The sequence below is a fragment of the Amblyomma maculatum genome, chromosome 4 (genome assembly GCF_055883805.1).
Source record: "Amblyomma maculatum isolate TAMU_Amacu chromosome 4, ASM5588380v1, whole genome shotgun sequence".
Taxonomy (NCBI): Eukaryota; Metazoa; Arthropoda; class Arachnida; order Ixodida; family Ixodidae; genus Amblyomma; species Amblyomma maculatum.
In genome coordinates this window covers 196,730,123-196,739,130 of record NC_139347.1, presented here as the reverse complement: position 1 = coordinate 196,739,130, position 9,008 = coordinate 196,730,123, and positions in this window count along the sequence as shown.

The following is a 9,008-nucleotide window of genomic DNA, read 5'->3' as shown; positions in this document are numbered from 1 at the left end:
TGGAATGCTGGGAAATGGGTCTTTGATTCCATCTTGAGTAAAGATGTACCTTGATCAGTCCACATCACGAGGTTAGGCACAGCATGCAACACTTGGCGAGTGGGGGGCTTGGTAACAATGAATTTCCGCTTCCAGATTGCTGATGTACCTATCTATGGGCATTTATATGTATCGAATGACCAACATGTTGAACTATATGATGATGTCCTTTCGGTCCGACAAATCCGTGTTCGATTGTATTACTAATTCCGCAGAAATTGTTGGGCGCTTTTGAAGCAATTAAGTATCCCATTATACTTCGGTATGGTCTGTGCCCGCGTTCATTTTTGACGCGAGTATCACGCTTTTTCGCTCTGTAGCTCAAATTGAAGTTGTGCCAGGCACGTGATAGGGAATTACATTAAAGTTAGTGCATAGAAAATGCCGAAAATGGAGGTGAACCGCTTGGATGGCTGACCAACAAGTCTTGATACCCACACAGAAGTCTTCCCGAATCGGTAAGCATAGAAATGCGAGTCCTGTATATACAGCAGCTTACTTCTAAAAAGAGGTGGAGAATTCGTTGAAACCGAAAAGAAGAGTCACAAAGCCAAGAACCCAGCTTTTCTCTAGAGATGATAAGCAGTGGCAACGAAAAAGGAAAGGGGAGAGGGTCACCGAGTGTTCATTCCTTTTGTGTCGACACTCATGCTTTTGGTAGCACTAGTCACGCGCGCCGACTAAGAGGGAACGACCGCATCGCACAAATTCACTACGCATACAGACAAGCTCAGAACGGAGGAATTCGCCATAAAAGGCTCGCGGTGGCCGGTTGTACACGCGACACGCTGTGAACACACGCACAGAGGTCGCGCTTGGGCGCTGTCGAAGCATGCCAAAAATGCTCTTTTTTCTTTGTCTTTTCGGTTCGTGGCATTTAATGAAGGGTCTGATTGAATGCATCTGTGCACATAACGGTAGTAGCTCCGCCACCAGTCACGCTGGAATGCGTGTTCGACGGCGGACAATTATTTCAACACTATGAACGCATTCCAAGCGCAGCGTCGCATGCTGTTTGTATTCGTCATGCTGTTCTATTCTGCGGCGTTTCCAAAGATGAGCCATTTATGGCGTGTCTCTGCCATCTTGCGGGAGTGCCTGTCGGCATGCTCGTTCCATATACAGGTACGCGGTCGCGGCAATGTGCTGAAAGCTTCTTGGTAACTTGCGGGATTTCGCAGGAAGGAGCTTAAAATCGATGGAGTTGTTATTGGCCTCAATGAGCATCAGAATGACTGGCAAGCAATTTGATTTTTTGATATCTAGACGGCAGTCGTAGTCATTCCACACACTTTCTTCTTGATAACGAGAACAGCCGCAGGGGGTCAAAACGGCTGCAGGAGCAATAGGCCTCGAGATTGAGTATAGCTGAAAGTGTAGCTGATCCCATTTTGTTGCATTATTGCTTCAACATTAGTACACCCAGTTGTCTTCCATCCACTACATAAATGTGCGGACTGAGTACCTCGTGCTTTTACATTCATTTACTTGCTTCTAGAGGGACCAGCGCTCAACTTGCTTGTTAGCTTGTTAGCCCCGGGTCCTAGATTCTGTCCAGTCCTCAAATGATGTGATCACGTTATATCAGCGTATATGTTACTTGCTATTAGTACTCCATAATGAATCGTGCCAGTTTCATTCATTGCTAACACTTTAAAGATGCAAAAGGTGGCGGGACATGGCTATCCCAGTCAAGCCACTCCAGTCTAGCTAGGCAAGGGGCTCTCTGCTTAGCATATAAGTCGACAGTGTGTGACTAGGCTTAAGTTACAAATGCGATAGGGCTACATTTAATTTTTTCTTTATTGCCTGGTCTTGACACCTTTTATTTCAAGAAAACAAAATGAATAAAAATCACACAAATGCTATATACATATGACACACTAAAATTCGCGCATACGCAACAAAGGCTCTAGTCTTGAGAGCCACTCGGAAGGTTCTGCAGCAGCTTTCTGGATTGCCAAAAACCTTTCTACGCTTTCACGAAAATCAATTCTGGCTGGCCGTGCATTTTTATCGCTATGATAACCAGCCATTCTTGACCGCCATATACAGTGGAGGCCCGTCAGAATAATTAAATCAAATGGTACCCCATTCTCACAATCTATGCATAAGCACCGGATGCCATGCATGCCTAGCGGAAAATCTTTCATTAGTGCTCTTCATGACTCCATGTGCGGAGTCATGACTCGGAGTGTGCGTCTTTTATTGGACATTCTCTGCATCAATTATTTCAGGGCACAACATTTTACCGAATTGACTGCTAAGTTAATTTATAGGAAGTATCTTGTCAAGGGGCCCGCAAACCGTACTGAGAAAGGAATATTTATAGCACATCATTTGTTACTAGATGTACATCCATACCGCTAATATACTGCTCCAATACAGTTTTCTATATTGCTTACCGCATGGCCATGTCTTCTATCAACATTATCGTTATTTAAAAACAGAAGCAGCTACATTCTATTCAGCCTTTTGTAGCGAAAGCCACATTGGTCACAGTCTTGTCATTTAACCGTGCCTGTCCTTGCCTATCCGGTGCCTGTCTGTGCCTATCCGAAGAGCGAAGAAAGAAGTAGTAGTAGTAGTGGTAGTAGTAGTAGTAGTAGTAGTAGTAGTAGTAGTAGTAGTAGTAGTAGTAGTAGTAGTAGTAGTGGTGGTAGTAGTAGTAGTAGTAGTAGTAGTAGTAGTAGTAGTAGTAGTAGTAGTAGTAGTAGTAGTAGTAGTAGTAGTAGTAGTAGTAGTAGTAGTAGTCGTGGCAGGCGGTAGCTGGCAGCACACATGGCCGAGCAAAAAATGGACGTAGGGCTTTCTGACATTACGTTCGGCAGGCGCTGTGAACTCGGGCTTCTCCTTTCATATGGGAGGCTATCACAATCAGCCTGTCAAAGTGCTTGCATTCACGTTATCCATTGTCCACGCAGGCACGTTTATACGGCTCGGTTAAAGCGGGACTTGTTGGCTGGTAGCTTACGTTATCGCGTCATCGCGAAGGTGGGAGTGAAAACAGAGAGAAAGAGGTGCCATAGTAGAGGGCTTCGGACCACCGCGCGACAGAGGCTTTCGCCTTATCGCATTTTAGTGGCCAAAAGTGCCCCCTATGGCATAAATAAAGCTAAAACCATAGAGTAAACCACTAAGCGCAAAAGTCATGCCTTTATGTTCAAGCCGAACCTAAGCGTAGCCATGCAGATAGCTCTCGCGCAAATCGAGGTTTAACCACAAGTTAAACCACAGCTAATTTTCATCAGCGATGCGTTCTGGGGAATTGCACAATGTACTGCGCGCCGTCGCTGCGTTGCGTGCTGTGTTGCCATTTCTTAGGTGAGTTTCCCCCTTTATGAAAAAATTTAATTATACTACTGCAGTTGCCTTCACCTATCTCTTCACGCTGATCTAGACAGTAACAACAAAAACTACCACAAGTCCTTGGTTTTTGGTTTGGTTTGGTAAAACTTTATTTCCCACAGTAGGGGTCCTGGAAGACACTCGGCTAGGCGCCAGGTGTAGAGGGCAGCTCCCACGTCGGCACAGAGAGCCCGAAGCTCTCCGCCGCCGCACGCGCCTCCTAGGCAGCCCGAAGCTGATCATGTAGTGAAGCACTTTTTAACAATTTGTCCCAACGTTCCTTGTTCTTGGCGTAGGCGTCGCTCGATGCACAACCACACAGCATATAGTTTAAGTCTACACGGTCACTGCACCGTTCACACACATGTTGTTCGTCGTAGTCTGGGTCGATGTGCTTCATGCGCCAGGGGGAATTGGTGTATGAGTTCATTTGGAGCAAGCGTAACGTGACTGATTGGCTACGGGTGAATTTCTTATCCGGGAGGGGAAATGCTCGTCTGCCTAGATAAAAGTGCTTAGTGAGCTCGTTGTACGTGAATAATTGATCTCTGTACTCGATATGTGGAGTAGCAGGGGAAACCGGAGGGACGCGGTCGATGAGTCCTCGCGCCGTCTCGTGTGCGATCTCATCGAGATTCCACAGGCCGCCCCCTAAGCTGCCCATGTGTGCCGGGAACCATACGATGGAGTGATCGGTGATGTTACTTCCGCCTAAGAACTGTAGCGTCGTCTTGTCTATCCCGCCCTTGGAGAAAGCTCGAGTGGCTGCTCTAGAGTCGCTGTATACAGTTGCGAAGTTCGAGTCTTTTAGAGCTAGTGCTATCGCTGCTTGTTCAGCTACCTCTGGCTTCTTGGTGTAAAGTGTGAGTGAGTTGCGCGTACGCCCGTGCCCGTCGACTACTGCTACCGAGTAGGCATGCTTTTCCGGTATGTACGCTGCAGCCACGAAAGCTGTCTGGTCGGGAAACTGCCGCGTCCGCAGCGAGGGCTTTGGCGCGGGCGAGCCATCTTCCTTGATTGCGGATCGGGTGTACGTTTCTTGGGAAGGGGAAGTCCTTGGCATATACCCTATTCACGCTTCCCGTAGTGATCGTAAAGTTACAACACAGCGGTGACGTGCCCTGCGCATGCTCAGAAGCCAGCCAGTACCTCGGCAGACACCCGTGACCATGTCTCCGCGATATGCTAAATTTTCTAATGCTGCTCGACCCGCCCGGCGAAACACAGTGAGGCGTACTATACGCATTCATGTTGTTGCCGATTTCACCTGACCTACAGATAGATGCTAAACATAAATATACATTGAGCTCCCAAGCACCGTCGAGTGAACACACTCAAATACGCGGCTGCTTACGACTAGGCGCAGAAATCCAGAGCTCGCTTTCGTAACTGCGAAACTGCGCGTCACGCAGCGAATGAAATGGCGCCGGCCAAGTGGATGGTGTCCGCTGTGACGCAAAGAAGAAATGGGGAGCAAAGCTAGTTCGTGCGTTACTGCGCACCCGGGAAGGTATTCAGGTGCACCAAGCTCCTGTGCAAAAGGCTCGTTACGCCTCAACCAAGCCTCCAACCCCTCCTCTAGCACTAGCCCTATTTGCCGTTTCACTTCTTTACGCTCCGAATTATCTTCTCTTTCCCGCCACGTTTCGCTTTTCTCTTCGTCATTTCTGCTCTGCTGTCCTTGCGAGGAAAAGAGGGCAGCGCGAGGCTGTCCCGGTTTCAGGGCGGTCGCCGACAGCAGGTGTGTGCGCGTTTGTGCACAAGATCTGTTTATCTCATTTACTATTCCCATATTTGGCTTTGTATTTGCACTGTTGTCAATCGCTATGGCGTCTTTAACGCAGCAGTGAACGAGGCTGGATTGAGATGTGCGCGAGCTGCAGCGAGAAATGCATCTAGTTGACTATGCGCACGTGGAATGGAGCCAAAAGGACAATCATAAAAGAAACGAAGTTACATACAGATAAGAGCATATCTAAAAGCGATTTTTCTTTTGCAGTCACATGAATTCGATTAGGGGCTGCGGAAAGTACTTTAGCAGCAGTCGTAGAGTTTTGTACGGTCTAAGTCTGTTGAAGACAAGATGATCTGGAACGTGCGGAATGAGGACTACTGTTTGCAATGCTACAAAAGCATACCCGGAGTAGTCTTTGTAAGTGCTCTTTGAGGCGCTTTATTTGCCCACTTTTTTAGGTAGAAGCCTATATGCAGGTCAGTTGCGGAAATTAAAGCCACAATGCCAGCTTGATCTCTGTGTACAATTTATGCACATTTGCATTGACGCGTGCGCCCTTTCGTAGATTTTGCAAGTGATTGACTCATTTCCACTTACTTATCACGAAGGAACAAGAAACTGCATTGGCCTTTAAGCATTCTCCTAAACAGTGTCTGGCACCTCGGCATCGGCCAGCATTTGCCTGAAGGGAGGCTAGTCTCCGAGAACGGTCTCCTTGCACGACGTGTTGTGGTAGTCGGCTGCTTATTTACATGCTCCTGCGTGCAGAGTATCTGAGGTGCGTGAGACCTGTGGAGCTTTCAGGTTACATCTTACAGCGGCGTGGGTGGTGGATTGGAGGATGGAAACATATTTCGTACTAAATGAAGACGGAGCCTGATATATACAAATACGAACTTCAGGCCAGCGGCGCCCAGCACGAACCACCCACACACTTCGTCGTCCTCGCGTTCCCCACATTCCACACGCGAGCACAGCTCTTCGTCGTCGTCGTCCCTTAACAATATATATATATATATTCATTTTGATCATCTGATGCAGTATGCTGACCCGCACCGCACGCCTTGTGCATCAGCTGCGTTCCCGGATTTTCCTACGCATTTAGCTCAGTGTTAACTTGCACTGTTCGCGCTCTGGCCGCTCACGAGGAAGAAGGCGCAATTACGTTGCCGCTTTCGGAGTCGTCCCATTATTTTATGTTTGATTAAAGACTCGTGTGTTAGAATTTCGTCAACCTACTCTGGACGCCAGAGGGGTGTAAAAAGGGCGTACGTCGTAGATGACGGGAGGCTTGTGATTCGGGTTGAGCGTCTCGGTATTCTCGGCGAGCAGGGGAATGACTGCAAGTAAGCCGTTTTGCCCTTGGCAATCATCCAGTGTGGTCTCTGCAGCCAGTTATCCAACTCGCAATCTCACACCTAGCGCCATACATCCCCAAGGCACTGCGGCGCGTCCATGGCACTATAAAATTGCCGCTACCGTCTGATAGACGTTAGAGTGCAAGATCGTTAGCTTATGGATTTTTAAGCTATTACTAAACTAAGGAGTGCCCAGCTGTTCCTCAGTAGAAATCCATCAACACACTGTCATTGTGTCACGCCGCCCTCGCATGCACGCATCTGAGGAGTCTCCCGACTGAAACGTCCAATTTCCGCACACCTGGATGAATGGATGGAATATAGTAGCGTCCCCTTTGGAACGGGGTGGTAGCAGTAGCTACCATGCTCACTTTTCTCTTTATATCTTAGTTATTGTTTTGGTTACCTATATCATCATTCTATTTATTGAATGTTTGTTTCTACATTATTAACTTTATGTCCTTTTTCTGCTTTTGCGCCAACAATCTTCTAGTCGTTTCTTGCTAGCTTCCACCGCCGGTTTATTCACCCGGCCTCTGGTATCTCTAAATCCCAGAGCTTCAGGAACAGTGACTGCGCCTGCCTCGACTTCCGGATGGATACCATTACATTCGAGTACCATCATCATCATAATCATCATCATCATCAGCCTGACTATACCCACTGCAGGGCGAAGGCCTCTCCCATATTTCTCCACTGAACCCGGTTCTGTGCTAGCTGCATCCACTTGACCCCTGCGAACTTCTTTACCTCATCCGCCCACCTAACTTTCTGCCGCCCCCTGCTACGCTTTCCTTCCCTTGGAATCCAGTTTGTTACCCTAAGCGACCATCGGTTATCCTCTCTTCGCACTGCATGTCCTGCCCATGCCCATTTCTTCTTCTTAATTTCCACTAGAATGTCGGTAACCTGAGTTATTTCTCTGACCCACTCTGCACGCTTCCTATCTCTTATTCTTACCTCTACCATTTTTCGTTCCATAGCCCTCTGGGTTGTCCTCAACTTAAGTAGAAGTGTAATATAGTATTCGAGTATAATATGGGCAATTGTTTCACTGGAGTTTCCACATACAGCACATGCGTCATCTCCATTGTTAAATTTCTTTTTGTAGCTGCGTGTTCTAAGGCACCCTGATCTAGCTTCAAAAAGTAGGGCACTGCCTCTTGAGTTATCAAAGAAATCTTCCTTCCTGATCTGCATTTTCCACTTTCGGTATAATTCCACACTCTGTTTCTTTTCCATCGAATTTATCCAATTTTTACCTTATGTGTTTTTCACCTGCTGCTTAATGTTCTTTATTTCTCCGTCCTTGTTACTAACATACTTACTAGTTAGTTTCTTAGTTCTCGGCATTGAGTAAAGCGCCATCTATGCGGCATTGGGAAAACGTGGATTTTGCCACTCCTTAACCTATCGGAGCCACCGTCCACTGTAACCATATTTGGCATAGATCTCGTCGAGACGAATCGTTCGGTTTCACCCGCATATATCTACGACCAGGGGTTCCCAAGATACGTACCCACCACCCAACGCGAATTGTGACCATTTTGAACCTCCAAAGATCGAAGATTCGACTGCTACATCATAGCGAGAGTAATTTTACACGTACGACCCGGCTAATCGTAAACATCCTTCCAGTATCTCTACCACCTCCCACAGGGCTTCAATTTTAGCCTAATCACGTATGCAGACGGTACAGGATATAGCAGGACTGATAATAAGTGTATATGTTACCGTAGTAACGGTCCATAATGCGCCCCCCCCCCTTTTATTTTTGTGGAGGGGTGGGGGTGGGGGCGGGGTGCCATTGTCCTATGGTGGGCTTAGAATGGCCGCCATATTGGGTGGCTAGTGTGGGAACTCAGTGCTTCGGACTTAGAGAAATTCTGACTCAAATCCTTGGCCACGTGACAGGCCCGAACAAACGGACGCGAAATTGCCAAAAGTGAGAAGTAAGAGCTAACGCTCTTGGAACAAACGCTGGGCATAGTGGTTTGGTTTATACTTTCATTTATACGTTATTACATTTCTCACTGCGGAGAAAAATGGAGCAGGAGGTTCATAGCTTGACAGAGGCTCCTGCCTCAGTTAGCACAGTTCGACATTAAAGCAAAAATAAATAGAGAACAGCTCTCAATTACATAAACACATTTAAATTCTTCTGCGAAACACTACATTCAGCATATGTCGCAGCATGGCATTACCAGAAATTATGCAATGCACAACTAGTTTCAGTGAAGAAAATATGTGAATAAACATGCAGATATAAAGTTATATCATACGTAGTAATACATTTAAAAAAGAGTCCTAAATTCACTTCTCAGTACTTTATAAAGCTCATGTACTTACACACACGTAGATATACATACACAAAGCACACCGCAATCCGATAACATATATACGCCTTGATTGCAACGAAATGATGAAAAACAATGCCTTATTAAGGGAAAGAAATAAGTTTCTTTAACAAATATGATTTGACATATTTCTTAAACTTGGGTAGCTGAATTGTAATTTTTTTCTCCTAT